This window comes from Camellia sinensis, unplaced genomic scaffold, assembly GCF_055761805.1.
Source record: "Camellia sinensis isolate YWXY unplaced genomic scaffold, ASM5576180v1 Unanchor4, whole genome shotgun sequence".
In the NCBI taxonomy this organism is placed as follows: domain Eukaryota; kingdom Viridiplantae; phylum Streptophyta; class Magnoliopsida; order Ericales; family Theaceae; genus Camellia; species Camellia sinensis.
The window spans coordinates 13604703-13624784 of NW_028129277.1; positions in this window are offsets into that span (position 1 = coordinate 13604703).

A 20082-nucleotide genomic window follows, 5' to 3' on the forward strand; every position below is an offset into this window, starting at 1 on the left:
GGGTTTCGGGACCATTTCTTGCACATTACGGTTCGAACACTCGAACACCTATATGAATTCTCTTGCACAGCGGCAGATATGTAAATACGGGGTTTACATACCATTTCTTGCGCATTACGGTTCGAACACTCGAACACCTATATGGATTCTCCTGCACAGTGGCAGATATGTAAATACGGGGTTTCGGGACCATTTCTTGCACATTACGGTTCAAACACTCGAACACCTATATGGATTCTCTTGCACAGCGGCAGATATGTAAATACGGGGTTTACATACCATTTCTTGCGCATTACGGTTCCAACACTCGAACACCTATACGGATTCTCCTGCACAGTGGCAGATATGTAAATACGGGGTTTACATACCATTTCTTGCGCATTACGGTTCTAACACTCGAACACCTATACGGATTCTCCTGCACAGTGGCAGATATGTAAATACGGGGTTTCCGTACCATTTCTTGCGCATTACGGTTCGAACACTCGAACACCTATACGGATTCTCTTGCACAGTGGCAGATATGTAAATACGGGGTTTCCGTACCATTTCTTGCGCATTACGGTTCGAACACTCGAACACCTATACGGATTCTCCTGCACAGTGGCAGATATGTAAATACGGGGTTTACATACCATTTCTTGCGCATTACGGTTCGAACACTCGAACACCTATAGGGATTCTCCTGCACAGTGGCAGATATGTAAATACGGGGTTTCGGGACCATTTCTTGCACATTACGGTTCGAACACTCGAACACCTATATGGATTCTCCTGCATAGTGGCAGATATTGTAATACGGGGTTTACATACCATTTCTTGCGCATTACGGTTCGAACACTCGAACACCTATACGGATTATCCTGCACAGTGGCAGATATGTAAATACGGGGTTTCCGTACCATTTCTTGCGCATTACGGTTCGAACACTCGAACACCTATACGGATTCTCCAGCACAGTGGCAGATATGTAAATATGGGGTTTACATACCATTTCTTGCGCATTACGGTTCGAACACTCGAACACCTATACGGATTCTCCTGCACAATGGCAGATATGTAAATACGGGGTTTCCGTACCATTTCTTGCGCATTACGGTTCGAACACTCGAACACCTATACGGATTCTCCTGCACAGTGGCAGATATGTAAATACGGGGTTTACATACCATTTCTTGCGCATTACGGTTCGAACACTCGAACACCTATACGGATTCTCCTGCACAGTGGCAGATATGTAAATACGGGGTTTCGGGACCATTTCTTGCACATTACGGTTCGAAGACTCGAACACCGATATGGATTCTCCTGCACAGTGGCAGATATGTAAATACGGGGTTTACCTACCATTTCTTGCGCATTACGGTTCGAACAATCGAACACCTATACGGATTCTCCGGCACAGTGGCAGATATGTAAATACGGGGTTTCCGTACCATTTCTTGCGCATTACGGTTCGAACACTCGAACACCTATATGGATTCTCCTGCACAGTGGCAGATATGTAAATACGGGGTTTACATACTATTTCTTGCGCATTACGGTTCGAACACTCTAACACGTATACGGATTCTCCTGCACAGTGGCAGATATGTAAATACGGGGTTTCGGGACCATTTCTTGCACATTACGGTTCGAACACTCGAACACCTATATGAATTCTCTTGCACAGCGGCAGATATGTAAATACGGGGTTTACATACCATTTCTTGCGCATTACGGTTCGAACACTCGAACACCTATATGGATTCTCCTGTACAGTGGCAGATATGTAAATACGGGGTTTACATACCATTTCTTGCGCATTACGGTTCGAACACTCGAACAGCTACACGGATTCTCCTGCACAGTGGCAGATATGTAAATACGGGGTTTCGGGACCATTTCTTGCACATTACGGTTCGAAGACTCGAACACCGATATGGATTCTCCTGCACAGTGGCAGATATGTAAATACGGGGTTTACATACCATTTCTTGCGCATTACGGTTCGAACACTCGAACACCTATACGGATTCTCCTGCACAGTGGCAGATATGTAAATACGGGGTTTCCGTACCATTTCTTGCGCATTACGGTTCGAACACTCGAACACCTATATGGATTCTCCTGCACAGTGGCAGTTATGTAAATACGGGGTTTACATACTATTTCTTGCGCATTACGGTTCGAACACTCGAACACCTATACGGATTCTCCTGCACAGTGGCAGATATGTAAATACGGGGTTTCGGGACCATTTCTTGCACATTACGGTTCGAACACTCGAACACCTATATGAATTCTCTTGCACAGCGGCAGATATGTAAATACGGGGTTTACATACCATTTCTTGCGCATTACGGTTCGAACACTCGAACACCTATATGGATTCTCTTGCACAGCGGCAGATATGTAAATACGGGGTTTACATACCATTTCTTGCGCATTACGGTTCCAACACTCGAACACCTATACGGATTCTCCTGCACAGTGGCAGATATGTAAATACGGGGTTTACATACCATTTCTTGCGCATTACGGTTCTGACACTCGAACACCTATACGGATTCTCCTGCACAGTGGCAGATATGTAAATACGGGGTTTCCGTACCATTTCTTGCGCATTACGGTTCGAACACTCGAACACCTATACGGATTCTCCTGCACAGTGGCAGATATGTAAATACGGGGTTTCCGTACCATTTCTTGCGCATTACGGTTCGAACACTCGAACACTTATACGGATTCTCCTGCACAGTGGCAGATATGTAAATACGGGGTTTACATACCATTTCTTGCGCATTACGGTTCGAACACAGGAAAACCTATACGGATTCTCCTGTACAGTGGCAGATATGTAAATACGGGGTTTTCATACCATTTCTTGCGCATTACGGTTCGAACACTCGAACACCTATACGGATTCTCCTGCACAGTGGCAGATATGTAAATACGGGGTTTCGGGACCATTTCTTGCACATTACGGTTCGAAGACTCGAACACCGATATGGATTCTCCTGCACAGTGGCAGATATGTAAATACGGGGTTTACATACCATTTCTTGCGCATTACGGTTCGAACACTCGAACACCTATACGGATTCTCCTGCACAGTGGCAGATATGTAAATACGGGGTTTCAGGACCATTTCTTGCACAATACGGTTCGAACACTCGAACACCTATATGGATTCTCTTGCACAGCGGCAGATATGTAAATACGGGGTTTACATACCATTTCTTGCGCATTACGGTTCGAACACTCGAACACCTGTATGGATTCTGCTGCACAGTGGCAGATATGTAAATACGGGGTTTCGGGACCATTTCTTGCACATTACGGTTCGAACACTCGAACACCTTTATGGATTCTCTTGCACAGCGGCAGATATGTAAATACGGGGTTTACATACCATTTCTTGCGCATTACGGTTCGAACACTCGAACACCTATACGGATTCTCCGGCACAGTGGCAGATATGTAAATACGGGGTTTCCGTACCATTTCTTGCGCATTACGGTTCGAACACTCGAACACCTATATGGATTCTCCTGCACAGTGGCAGATATGTAAATACGGGGTTTACATACTATTTCTTGCGCATTACGGTTCGAACACTCTAACACGTATACGGATTCTCCTGCACAGTGGCAGATATGTAAATACGGGGTTTCGGGACCATTTCTTGCACATTACGGTTCGAACACTCGAACACCTATATGAATTCTCTTGCACAGCGGCAGATATGTAAATACGGGGTTTACATACCATTTCTTGCGCATTACGGTTTGAACACTCGAACACCTATATGGATTCTCCTGTACAGTGGCAGATATGTAAATACGGGGTTTACATACCATTTCTTGCGCATTACGGTTCGAACACTCGAACAGCTATACGGATTCTCCTGCACAGTGGCAGATATGTAAATACGGGGTTTCGGGACCATTTCTTGCACATTACGGTTCGAAGACTCGAACACCGATATGGATTCTCCTGCACAGTGGCAGATATGTAAATACGGGGTTTACATACCATTTCTTGCGCATTACGGTTCGAACACTCGAACACCTATACGGATTCTCCTGCACAGTGGCAGATATGTAAATACGGGGTTTCCGTACCATTTCTTGCGCATTACGGTTCGAACACTCGAACACCTATATGGATTCTCCTGCACAGTGGCAGATATGTAAATACGGGGTTTACATACTATTTCTTGCGCATTACGGTTCGAACACTCGAACACCTATACGGATTCTCCTGCACAGTGGCAGATATGTAAATACGGGGTTTCAGGACCATTTCTTGCACAATACGGTTCGAACACTCGAACACCTATATGGATTCTCTTGCACAGCGGCAGATATGTAAATACGGGGTTTACATACCATTTCTTGCGCATTACGGTTCGAACACTCGAACACCTGTATGGATTCTCCTGCACAGTGGCAGATATGTAAATACGGGGTTTCGGGACCATTTCTTGCACATTACGGTTCGAACACTCGAACACCTTTATGGATTCTCTTGCACAGCGGCAGATATGTAAATACGGGGTTTACATACCATTTCTTGCGCATTACGGTTCCAACACTCGAACACCCATACGGATTCTCCTGCACAGTGGCAGATATGTAAATACGGGGTTTACATACCGTTTCTTGCGCATTACGGTTCGAACACTCGAACACCTATAGGGATTCTCCTGCACAGTGGCAGATATGTAAATACGGGGTTTCGGGACCATTTCTTGCACATTACGGTTCGAACACTCGAACACCTATATGGATTCTCCTGCATAGTGGCAGATATGTAAATACGGGGTTTACATACCATTTCTTGCGCATTACGGTTCGAACACTCGAACACCTATACGGATTCTCCTGCACAGTGGCAGATATGTAAATACGGGGTTTCCGTACCATTTCTTGCGCATTACGGTTCGAACACTCGAACACCTATACGGATTCTCCAGCACAGTGGTGGATATGTAAATATGGGGTTTACATTCCATTTCTTGCGCATTACGGTTCGAACACTCGAACACCTATATGGATTCTCCTGCACAGTGGCAGATATGTAAATACGGGGTTTCGGGACCATTTCTTGCACATTACGGTTCGAACACTCGAACACCTATATGGATTCTCTTGCACAGCGGCAGATATGTAAATACGGGGTTTACATACCATTTCTTGCGCATTACGGTTCCAACACTCGAACACCTATACGGATTCTCCTGCACAGTGGCAGATATGTAAATACGGGGTTTACATACCATTTCTTGCGCATTACGGTTCTAACACTCGAACACCTATACGGATTCTCCTGCACAGTGGCAGATATGTAAATACGGGGTTTCCGTACCATTTCTTGCGCATTACGGTTCGAACACTCGAACACCTATACGGATTCTCCTGCACAGTGGCAGATATGTAAATACGGGGTTTCCGTTCCATTTCTTGCGCATTACGGTTCGAACACTCGAACACTTATACGGATTCTCCTGCACAGTGGCAGATATGTAAATACGGGGTTTACATACCATTTCTTGCGCATTACGGTTCGAACACTCGAAAACCTATACGGATTCTCCTGTACAGGGGCAGATATGTAAATACGGGGTTTTCATACCATTTCTTGCGCATTACGGTTCGAACACTCGAACACCTATACGGATTCTCCTGCACAGTGGCAGATATGTAAATACGGGGTTTCGGGACCATTTCTTGCACATTACGGTTCGAAGACTCGAACACCGATATGGATTCTCCTGCAAAGTGGCAGATATGTAAATACGGGGTTTACATACCATTTCTTGCGCATTACGGTTCGAACACTCGAACACCTATACGGATTCTCCTGCACAGTGGCAGATATGTAAATACGGGGTTTCAGGACCATTTCTTGCACAATACGGTTCGAACACTCGAACACCTATATGGATTCTCTTGCACAGCGGCAGATATGTAAATACGGGGTTTACATACCATTTCTTGCGCATTACGGTTCGAACACTCGAACACCTGTATGGATTCTCCTGCACTGTGGCAGATATGTAAATACGGGGTTTCGGGACCATTTCTTGCACATTACGGTTCGAACACTCGAACACCTTTATGGATTCTCATGCACAGCGGCAGATATGTAAATACGGGGTTTACATACCATTTCTTGCGCATTACGGTTCGAACACTCGAACACCTGTATGGATTCTCCTGCACAGTGGCAGATATGTAAATACGGGGTTTCGGGACCATTTCTTGCACATTACGGTTCGAACACTCGAACACCTTTATGGATTCTCTTGCACAGCGGCAGATATGTAAATACGGGGTTTACATACCATTTCTTGCGCATTACGGTTCCAACACTCGAACACCTATACGGATTCTCCTGCACAGTGGCAGATATGTAAATACGGGGTTTACATACCGTTTCTTGCGCATTACGGTTCTAACACTCGAACACCTATACGGATTCTCCTGCACAGTGGCAGATATGTAAATACGGGGTTTCCGTACCATTTCTTGCGCATTACGGTTCGAACACTCGAACACCTATAGGGATTCTCCTGCACAGTGGCAGATATGTAAATACGGGGTTTCGGTACCATTTCTTGCACATTACGGTTCGAACACTCGAACACCTATATGGATTCTCCTGCATAGTGGCAGATATGTAAATACGGGGTTTACATACCATTTCTTGCACATTACGGTTCGAACACTCGAACACCTATACGGATTCTCCTGCACAGTGGCAGATATGTAAATACGGGGTTTCCGTACCATTTCTTGCGCATTACGGTTCGAACACTCGAACACCTATACGGATTCTCCAGCACAGTGGCAGATATGTAAATATGGGGTTTACATACCATTTCTTGCGCATTACGGTTCGAACACTCGAACACCTATATGGATTCTCCTGCACAGTGGCAGATATGTAAATACGGGGTTTCGGGACCATTTCTTGCACATTACGGTTCGAACACTCGAACACCTATATGGATTCTCTTGCACAGCGGCAGATATGTAAATACGGGGTTTACATACCATTTCTTGCGCATTACGGTTCCAACACTCGAACACCTATACGGATTCTCCTGCACAGTGGCAGATATGTAAATACGGGGTTTACATACCATTTCTTGCGCATTACGGTCCTAACACTCGAACACCTATACGGATTCTCCTGCACAGTGGCAGATATGTAAATACGGGGTTTCCGTACCATTTCTTGCGCATTACGGTTCGAACACTCGAACACCTATACGGATTCTCCTGCACAGTGGCAGATATGTAAATACGGGGTTTCCGTTCCATTTCTTGCGCATTACGGTTCGAACACTCGAACACTTATACGGATTCTCCTGCACAGTGGCAGATATGTAAATACGGGGTTTACATACCATTTCTTGCGCATTACGGTTCGAACACTCGAAAACCTATACGGATTCTCCTGTACAGGGGCAGATATGTAAATACGCGGTTTTCATACCATTTCTTGCGCATTACGGTTCGAACACTCGAACACCTATACGGATTCTCCTGCACAGTGGCAGATATGTAAATACGGGGTTTCGGGACCATTTCTTGCACATTACGGTTCGAAGACTCGAACACCGATATGGATTCTCCTGCACAGTGGCAGATATGTAAATACGGGGTTTACATACCATTTCTTGCGCATTACGGTTCGAACACTCGAACACCTATACGGATTCTCCTGCACAGTGGCAGATATGTAAATACGGGGTTTCAGGACCATTTCTTGCACAATACGGTTCGAACACTCGAACACCTATATGGATTCTCTTGCACAGCGGCAGATATGTAAATACGGGGTTTACATACCATTTCTTGCGCATTACGGTTCGAACACTCGAACACCTGTATGGATTCTCCTGCACAGTGGCAGATATGTAAATACGGGGTTTCGGGACCATTTCTTGCACATTACGGTTCGAACACTCGAACACCTTTATGGATTCTCTTGCACAGCGGCTGATATGTAAATACGGGGTTTACATACCATTTCTTGCGCATTACGGTTCCAACACTCGAACACCTATACGGATTCTCCTGCACAGTGGCAGATATGTAAATACGGGGTTTACATACCGTTTCTTGCGCATTACGGTTCGAACACTCGAACACCTATACGGATTCTCCTGCACAGTGGCAGATATGTAAATACGGGGTTTCCGTACCATTTCTTGCGCATTACGGTTCGAACACTCGAACACCTATACGGATTCTCCTGCATAGTGGCAGATATGTAAATACGGGGTTTACATACCATTTCTTGCGCATTACGGTTCTAACACTCGAACACCTATACGGATTCTCCTGCACAGTGGCAGATATGTAAATACGGGGTTTCCGTACCATTTCTTGCGCATTACGGTTCGAACACTCGAACACCTATACGGATTCTCCAGCACAGTGGCAGATATGTAAATACGGGGTTTACATACCATTTCTTGCGCATTACGTTCGAGCACTCGAACACCTATACGGATTCTCCTGCACAGTGGCAGATATGTAAATACGGGGTTTCCGTACCATTTCTTGCGCATTACGGTTCGAACACTCGAACACCTATACGGATTCTCTTGCACAGTGGCAGATATGTAAATACGGGGTTTCCGTACCATTTCTTGCGCATTACGGTTCGAACACTCGAACACCTATACGGATTCTCCTGCACAGTGGCAGATATGTAAGTACGGGGTTTACATACCATTTCTTGCGCATTACGGTTCGAACACTCGAACACCTATAGGGATTCTCCTGCACAGTGGCAGATATGTAAATACGGGGTTTCGGGACCATTTCTTGCACATTACGGTTCGAACACTCGAACACCTATACGGATTCTCCTGCACAGTGGCAGATATGTAAATACGGGGTTTACATACCATTTCTTGCGCATTACGGTTCGAACACTCGAACACCTATACGGATTCTCCTGTACAGTGGCAGATATGTAAATACGGGGTTTCGGGACCATTTCTTGCACATTAAGGTTCGAACACTCGAACACCTATATGGATTCTCCTGCACAGTGGCAGATATGTAAATACTGGGTTTACATACCATTTCTTGGACATTATGGTTCGAACACTCGAACACCTATACGGATTCTCCTGCACAGTGGCAGATATGTAAATACGGGGTTTCCGTACCATTTCTTGCGCATTACGGTTCGAACACTCGAACACCTATACGGATTCTCCTGCACAATGGCAGATATGTAAATATGGGGTTTCCGTACCATTTCTTGCGCATTACGGTTCGAACACTCGAAAACCTATACGGATTCTCCTGCACAGTGGCAGATATGTAAATACGGGGTTTCCGTACCATTTCTTGCGCATTACGGTTCGAACACTCGAACACCTATACGGATTCTCCTGCACAGTGGCAGATATGTAAATACGGGGTTTACATACCATTTCTTGCGCATTACGGTTCGGACACTCGAACACCTATATGGATTCTCCTGCATAGTGGCAGATATGTAAATACGGGGTTTGCATACCATTTCTTGCGCATTACGGTTCGAACACTCGAACACCTATACGGATTCTCCTGCACAGTGGCAGATATGTAAATACGGGGTTTCCGTACCATTTCTTGCGCATTACGGTTCGAACACTCGAACACCTATACGGATTCTCCAGCACAGTAGCAGATATGTAAATATGGGGTTTACATACCATTTCTTGCGCATTACGGTTCGAACACTCGAACACCTATACGGATTCTCCTGCACAATGGCAGATATGTAAATACGGGGTTTCCGTACCATTTCTTGCGCATTACGGTTCGAACACTCGAACACCTATACGGATTCTCCTGCACAGTGGCAGATATGTAAATACGGGGTTTACATACCATTTCTTGCGCATTACGGTTCGAACACTCGAACACCTATACGGATTCTCCTGCACAGTGGCAGATATGTAAATACGGGGTTTCGGGACCATTTCTTGCTCATTACGGTTCGAAGACTCGAAGACCGATATGGATTCTCCTGCACAGTGGCAGATATGTATATACGGGGTTTACATACCATTTCTTGCGCATTACGGTTCGAACACTCGAACAGCTATACGGATTCTCCTGCACAGTGGCAGATATGTAAATACGGGGTTTCGGGACCATTTCTTGCACATTACGGTTCGAAGACTCGAACACCGATATGGATTCTCCTGCACAGTGGCAGATATGTAAATACGGGGTTTACATACCATTTCTTGCGCATTACGGTTCGAACACTCGAACACCTATACGGATTCTCCTGCACAGTGGCAGATATGTAAATACGGGGTTTCCGTACCATTTCTTGCGCATTACGGTTCGAACACTCGAACACCTATATGGATTCTCCTGCACAGTGGCAGATATGTAAATACGGGGTTTCCGTACCATTTCTTGCGCATTACGGTTCGAACACTCGAACACCTATATGGATTCTCCTGCACAGTGGCAGATATGTAAATACGGGGTTTACATACCATTTCTTGCGCATTACGGTTCGAACACTCGAACAGCTATACGGATTCTCCTGCACAGTGGCAGATATGTAAATACGGGGTTTCGGGACCATTTCTTGCACATTACGGTTCGAACACTCGAACACCTATATGGATTCTCCTGCATAGTGGCAGATATGTTAATACGGGGTTTACATACCATTTCTTGCGCATTACGGTTCGAACACTCGAACACCTATACGGATTCTCCTGCACAGTGGCAGATATGTAAATTCGGGGTTTCCGTACCATTTCTTGCGCATTACGGTTCGAACACTCGAACACCTATACGGATTCTCCAGCACAGTGGCAGATATGTAAATACGGGGTTTTCATACCATTTCTTGCGCATTACAGTTCGAACACTCGAACACCTATACGGATTCTCCTGCACAGTGGCAGATATGTAAATACGGGGTTTCGGGACAATTTCTTGCACATTACGGTTCGAAGACTCGAACACCGATATGGATTCTCCTGCACAGTGGCAGATATGTAAATACGGGGTTTACATACCATTTCTTGCGCATTACGGTTCGAACACTCGAACACCTATACGGATTCTCCTGCACAGTGGCAGATATGTAAATACGGGGTTTCCGTACCATTTCTTGCGCATTACGGTTCGAACACTCGAACACCTATATGGATTCTCCTGCACAGTGGCAGATATGTAAATACGGGGTTTACATACTATTTCTTGCGCATTACGGTTCGAACACTCGAACACCTATACGGATTCTCCTGCACAGTGGCAGATATGTAAATACGGGGTTTCGGGACCATTTCTTGCACATTTCGGTTCGAACACTCGAACACCTATATGAATTCTCTTGCACAGCGGCAGATATGTAAATACGGGGTTTACATACCATTTCTTGCGCATTACGGTTCGAACACTCGAACACCTATATGGATTCTCCTGCACAGTGGCAGATATGTAAATACGGGGTTTCGGGACCATTTCTTGCACATTACGGTTCGAACACTCGAACACCTATATGGATTCTCTTGCACAGCGGCAGATATGTAAATACGGGGTTTACATACCATTTCTTGCGCATTACGGTTCCAACACTCGAACACCTATACGGATTCTCCTGCACAGTGGCAGATATGTAAATACGGGGTTTACATACCATTTCTTGCGCATTACGGTTCTAACACTCGAACACCTATACGGATTCTCCTGCACAGTGGCAGATATGTAAATACGGGGTTTCCGTACCATTTCTTGCGCATTACGGTTCGAACACTCGAACACCTATAGGGATTCTCCTGCACAGTGGCAGATATGTAAATACGGGGTTTCCGTACCATTTCTTGCGCATTACGGTTCGAACACTCGAACACCTATACGGATTCTCCTGCACAGTGGCAGATATGTAAATACGGGGTTTCCGTTCCATTTCTTGCGCATTACGGTTCGAACACTCGAACACTTATACGGATTCTCCTGCACAGTGGCAGATATGTAAATACGGGGTTTACATACCATTTCTTGCGCATTACGGTTCGAACACTCGAAAACCTATACGGATTCTCCTGTACAGGGGCAGATATGTAAATACGCGGTTTTCATACCATTTCTTGCGCATTACGGTTCGAACACTCGAACACCTATACGGATTCTCCTGCACAGTGGCAGATATGTAAATACGGGGTTTCGGGACCATTTCTTGCACATTACGGTTCGAAGACTCGAACACCGATATGGATTCTCCTGCACAGTGGCAGATATGTAAATACGGGGTTTACATACCATTTCTTGCGCATTACGGTTCGAACACTCGAACACCTATACGGATTCTCCTGCACAGTGGCAGATATGTAAATACGGGGTTTCAGGACCATTTCTTGCACAATACGGTTCGAACACTCGAACACCTATATGGATTCTCTTGCACAGCGGCAGATATGTAAATACGGGGTTTACATACCATTTCTTGCGCATTACGGTTCGAACACTCGAACACCTGTATGGATTCTCCTGCACAGTGGCAGATATGTAAATACGGGGTTCCGGGACCATTTCTTGCACATTACGGTTCGAACACTCGAACACCTTTATGGATTCTCTTGCACAGCGGCAGATATGTAAATACGGGGTTTACATACCATTTCTTGCGCATTACGGTTCGAACACTCGAACACCTATACGGATTCTCCTGCACAGTGGCAGATATGTAAATACGGGGTTTCGGGACCATTTCTTGCACATTACGGTTCGAAGACTCGAAGACCGATATGGATTCTCCTGCACAGTGGCAGATATGTAAATACGGGGTTTACATACCATTTCTTGCGCATTACGGTTCGAACACTCGAACACCTGTACGGATTCTCCTGCACAGTGGCAGATATGTAAATACGGGGTTTCGGGACCATTTCTTGCACATTACGGTTCGAAGACTCGAACACCGATATGGATTCTCCTGCACAGTGGCAGATATGTAAATACGGGGTTTACATACCATTTCTTGCGCATTACGGTTCGAACACTCGAACACCTATACGGATTCTCCTGTACAGTGGCAGATATGTAAATACGGGGTTTACATACCGTTTCTTGCGCATTACGGTTCGAACACTCGAACACCTATACGGATTCTCCTGCACAGTGGCAGATATGTAAATACGGGGTTTCCGTACCATTTCTTGCGCATTACGGTTCGAACACTCGAACACCTATACGGATTCTCCTGCACAGTGGCAGATATGTAAGTACGGGGTTTACATACCATTTCTTGCGCATTACGGTTCGAACACTCGAACACCTATAGGGATTCTCCTGCACAGTGGCAGATATGTAAATACGGGGTTTCGGGACCATTTCTTGCACATTACGGTTCGAACACTCGAACACCTATATGGATTCTCCTGCATAGTGGCAGATATGTTAATACGGGGTTTACATACCATTTCTTGCGCATTACGGTTCGAACACTCGAACACCTATACGGATTCTCCTGCACAGTGGCAGATATGTAAATACGGGGTTTCCGTACCATTTCTTGCGCGTTACGGTTCGAACACTCGAACACCTATACGGATTCTCCAGCACAGTGGCAGATATGTAAATATGGGGTTTACATACCATTTCTTGCGCATTACGGTTCGAACACTCGAACACCTATACGGATTCTCCTGCACAATGGCAGATATGTAAATATGGGGTTTCCGTACCATTTCTTGCGCATTACGGTTCGAACACTCGAACACCTATACGGATTCTCCTGCACAGTGGCAGATATGTAAATACGGGGTTTTCATACCATTTCTTGCGCATTACGGTTCGAACACTCGAACACCTATACGGATTCTCCTGCACAGTGGCAGATATGTAAATACGGGGTTTCGGGACCATTTCTTGCACATTACGGTTTGAAGACTCGAACACCGATATGGATTCTCCTGCACAGTGGCAGATATGTAAATACGGGGTTTACATACCATTTCTTGCGCATTACGGTTCGAACACTCGAACAGCTATACGGATTCTCCTGCACAGTGGCAGATATGTAAATACGGGGTTTCGGGACCATTTCTTGCACATTACGGTTCGAAGACTCGAACACCGATATGGATTCTCCTGCACAGTGGCAGATATGTAAATACGGGGTTTACATACCATTTCTTGCGCATTACGGTTCGAACACTCGAACACCTATACGGATTCTCCTGCACAGTGGCAGATATGTAAATACGGGGTTTCCGTACCATTTCTTGCGCATTACGGTTCGAACACTCGAACACCTATATGGATTCTCCTGCACAGTGGCAGATATGTAAATACGGGGTTTACATACTATTTCTTGCGCATTACGGTTCGAACACTCGAACACCTATACGGATTCTCCTGCACAGTGGCAGATATGTAAATACGGGGTTTCGGGACCATTTCTTGCACATTACGGTTCGAACACTCGAACACCTATATGAATTCTCTTGCACAGCGGCAGATATGTAAATACGGGGTTTACATACCATTTCTTGCGCATTACGGTTCGAACACTCGAACACCTATATGGATTCTCCTGCACAGTGGCAGATATGTAAATACGGGGTTTCGGGACAATTTCTTGCACATTACGGTTCGAACACTCGAACACCTATATGGATTCTCTTGCACAGCGGCAGATATGTAAATACGGGGTTTACATACCATTTCTTGCGCATTACGGTTCCAACACTCGAACACCTATACGGATTCTCCTGCACAGTGGCAGATATGTAAATACGGGGTTTACATACCATTTCTTGCGCATTACGGTTCTAACACTCGAACACCTATACGGATTCTCCTGCACAGTGGCAGATATGTAAATACGGGGTTTCCGTACCATTTCTTGCGCATTACGGTTCGAACACTCGAACACCTATACGGATTCTCCTGCACAGTGGCAGATATGTAAATACGGGGTTTCCGTACCATTTCTTGCGCATTACGGTTCGAACACTCGAACACTTATACGGATTCTCCTGCACAGTGGCAGATATGTAAATACGGGGTTTACATACCATTTCTTGCGCATTACGGTTCGAACACTCGAAAACCTATACGGATTCTCCTGTACAGTGGCAGATATGTAAATACGGGGTTTTCATACCATTTCTTGCGCATTACGGTTCGAACACTCGAACACCTATACGGATTCTCCTGCACAGTGGCAGATATGTAAATACGGGGTTTCGGGACCATTTCTTGCACATTACGGTTCGAAGACTCGAACACCGATATGGATTCTCCTACACAGTGGCAGATATGTAAATACGGGGTTTACATACCATTTCTTGCGCATTACGGTTCGAACACTCGAACACCTATACGGATTCTCCTGCACAGTGGCAGATATGTAAATACGGGGTTTCAGGACCATTTCTTGCACAATACGGTTCGAACACTCGAACACCTATATGGATTCTCTTGCACAGCGGCAGATATGTAAATACGGGGTTTACATACCATTTCTTGCGCATTACGGTTCGAACACTCGAACACCTGTATGGATTCTCCTGCACAGTGGCAGATATGTAAATACGGGGTTTCGGGACCATTTCTTGCACATTACGGTTCGAACACTCGAACACCTTTATGGATTCTCTTGCACAGCGGCAGATATGTAAATACGGGGTTTACATACCATTTCTTGCGCATTACGGTTCCAACACTCGAACACCCATACGGATTCTCTTGCACAGTGGCAGATATGTAAATACGGGGTTAACATACCGTTTCTTGCGCATTACGGTTCTAACACTCGAACACCTATACGGATTCTCCTGCACAGTGGCAGATATGTAAATACGGGGTTTCCGTACCATTTCTTGCGCATTACGGTTCGAACACTCGAACACCTATAGGGATTCTCCTGCACAGTCGCAGATATGTAAATACGGGGTTTCGGGACCATTTCTTGCACATTACGGTTCGAACACTCGAACACCTATATGGATTCTTCTGCATAGTGGCAGATATGTAAATACGGGGTTTACATACCATTTCTTGCGCATTACGGTTCGAACACTCGAACACCTATACGGATTCTCCTGCACAGTGGCAGATATGTAAATACGGGGTTTCCGTACCATTTCTTGCGCATTACGGTTCGAACACTCGAACACCTATACGGATTCTCCTGCACAGTGGCAGATATGTAAATACGGGGTTTCCGTTCCATTTCTTGCGCATTACGGTTCGAACACTCGAACACTTATACGGATTCTCCTGCACAGTGGCAGATATGTAAATACGGGGTTTACATACCATTTCTTGCGCATTACGGTTCGAACACTCGAAAACCTATACGGATTCTCCTGTACAGGGGCAGATATGTAAATACGCGGTTTTCATACCATTTCTTGCGCATTACGGTTCGAACACTCGAACACCTATACGGATTCTCCTGCACAGTGGCAGATATGTAAATACGGGGTTTCGGGACCATTTCTTGCACATTACGGTTCGAAGACTCGAACACCGATATGGATTCTCCTGCACAGTGGCAGATATGTAAATACGGGGTTTACATACCATTTCTTGAGCATTACGGTTCGAACACTCGAACACCTATACGGATTCTCCTGCACAGTGGCAGATATGTAAATACGGGGTTTCAGGACCATTTCTTGCACAATACGGTTCGAACACTCGAACACCTATATGGATTCTCTTGCACAGCGGCAGATATGTAAATACGGGGTTTACATACCATTTCTTGCGCATTACGGTTCGAACACTCGAACACCTGTATGGATTCTCCTGCACAGTGGCAGATATGTAAATACGGGGTTTCGGGACCATTTCTTGCACATTACGGTTCGAACACTCGAACACCTTTATGGATTCTCTTGCACAGCGGCAGATATGTAAATACGGGGTTTACATACCATTTCTTGCGCATTACGGTTCCAACACTCGAACACCTATACGGATTCTCCTGCACAGTGGCAGATATGTAAATACGGGGTTTACATACCGTTTCTTGCGCATTACGGTTCGAACACTCGAACACCTATACGGATTCTCCTGCACAGTGGCAGATATGTAAATACGGGGTTTCCGTACCATTTCTTGCGCATTACGGTTCGAACACTCGAACACCTATACGGATTCTCCTGCACAGTGGCAGATATGTAAATACGGGGTTTACATACCATTTCTTGCGCATTACGGTTCGAACACTCGAACACCTATACGGATTCTCCTGCACAGTGGCAGATATGTAAATACGGGGTTTCCGTACCATTTCTTGCGCATTACGGTTCGAACACTCGAACACCTATATGGATTCTCCTGCACAGTGGCAGATATGTAAATACGGGGTTTACATACTATTTCTTGCGCATTACGGTTCGAACACTCGAACACCTATACGGATTCTCCTGCACAGTGGCAGATATGTAAATACGGGGTTTCGGGACCATTTCTTGCACATTACGGTTCGAACACTCGAACACCTATATGAATTCTCTTGCACAGCGGCAGATATGTAAATACGGGGTTTACATACCATTTCTTGCGCATTACGGTTCGAACACTCGAACACCTATATGGATTCTCCTGCACAGTGGCAGATATGTAAATACGGGGTTTCGGGACAATTTCTTGCACATTACGGTTCGAACACTCGAACACCTATATGGATTCTCTTGCACAGCGGCAGATATGTAAATACGGGGTTTACATACCATTTCTTGCGCATTACGGTTCCAACACTCGAACACCTATACGGATTCTCCTGCACAGTGGCAGATATGTAAATACGGGGTTTACATACCATTTCTTGCGCATTACGGTTCTAACACTCGAACACCTATACGGATTCTCCTGCACAGTGGCAGATATGTAAATACGGGGTTTCCGTACCATTTCTTGCGCATTACGGTTCGAACACTCGAACACCTATACGGATTCTCCTGCACAGTGGCAGATATGTAAATACGGGGTTTCCGTACCATTTCTTGCGCATTACGGTTCGAACACTCGAACACTTATACGGATTCTCCTGCACAGTGGCAGATATGTAAATACGGGGTTTACATACCATTTCTTGCGCATTACGGTTCGAACACTCGAAAACCTATACGGATTCTCCTGTACAGTGGCAGATATGTAAATACGGGGTTTTCATACCATTTCTTGCGCATTACGGTTCGAACACTCGAACACCTATACGGATTCTCCTGCACAGTGGCAGATATGTAAATACGGGGTTTCGGGACCATTTCTTGCACATTACGGTTCGAAGACTCGAACACCGATATGGATTCTCCTACACAGTGGCAGATATGTAAATACGGGGTTTACATACCATTTCTTGCGCATTACGGTTCGAACACTCGAACACCTATACGGATTCTCCTGCACAGTGGCAGATATGTAAATACGGGGTTTCAGGACCATTTCTTGCACAATACGGTTCGAACACTCGAACACCTATATGGATTCTCTTGCACAGCGGCAGATATGTAAATACGGGGTTTACATACCATTTCTTGCGCATTACGGTTCGAACACTCGAACACCTGTATGGATTCTCCTGCACAGTGGCAGATATGTAAATACGGGGTTTCGGGACCATTTCTTGCACATTACGGTTCGAACACTCGAACACCTTTATGGATTCTCTTGCACAGCGGCAGATATGTAAATACGGGGTTTACATACCATTTCTTGCGCATTACGGTTCCAACACTCGAACACCCATACGGATTCTCTTGCACAGTGGCAGATATGTAAATACGGGGTTAACATACCGTTTCTTGCGCATTACGGTTCTAACACTCGAACACCTATACGGATTCTCCTGCACAGTGGCAGATATGTAAATACGGGGTTTCCGTACCATTTCTTGCGCATTACGGTTCGAACACTCGAACACCTATAGGGATTCTCCTGCACAGTCGCAGATATGTAAATACGGGGTTTCGGGACCATTTCTTGCACATTACGGTTCGAACACTCGAACACCTATATGGATTCTTCTGCATAGTGGCAGATATGTAAATACGGGGTTTACATACCATTTCTTGCGCATTACGGTTCGAACACTCGAACACCTATACGGATTCTCCTGCACAGTGGCAGATATGTAAATACGGGGTTTCCGTACCATTTCTTGCGCATTACGGTTCGAACACTCGAACACCTATACGGATTCTCCTGCACAGTGGCAGATATGTAAATACGGGGTTTCCGTTCCATTTCTTGCGCATTACGGTTCGAACACTCGAACACTTATACGGATTCTCCTGCACAGTGGCAGATATGTAAATACGGGGTTTACATACCATTTCTTGCGCATTACGGTTCGAACACTCGAAAACCTATACGGATTCTCCTGTACAGGGGCAGATATGTAAATACGCGGTTTTCATACCATTTCTTGCGCATTACGGTTCGAACACTCGAACACCTATACGGATTCTCCTGCACAGTGGCAGATATGTAAATACGGGGTTTCGGGACCATTTCTTGCACATTACGGTTCGAAGACTCGAACACCGATATGGATTCTCCTGCACAGTGGCAGATATGTAAATACGGGGTTTACATACCATTTCTTGAGCATTACGGTTCGAACACTCGAACACCTATACGGATTCTCCTGCACAGTGGCAGATATGTAAATACGGGGTTTCAGGACCATTTCTTGCACAATACGGTTCGAACACTCGAACACCTATATGGATTCTCTTGCACAGCGGCAGATATGTAAATACGGGGTTTACATACCATTTCTTGCGCATTACGGTTCGAACACTCGAACACCTGTATGGATTCTCCTGCACAGTGGCAGATATGTAAATACGGGGTTTCGGGACCATTTCTTGCACATTACGGTTCGAACACTCGAACACCTTTATGGATTCTCTTGCACAGCGGCAGATATGTAAATACGGGGTTTACATACCATTTCTTGCGCATTACGGTTCCAACACTCGAACACCTATACGGATTCTCCTGCACAGTGGCAGATATGTAAATACGGGGTTTACATACCGTTTCTTGCGCATTACGGTTCGAACACTCGAACACCTATACGGAT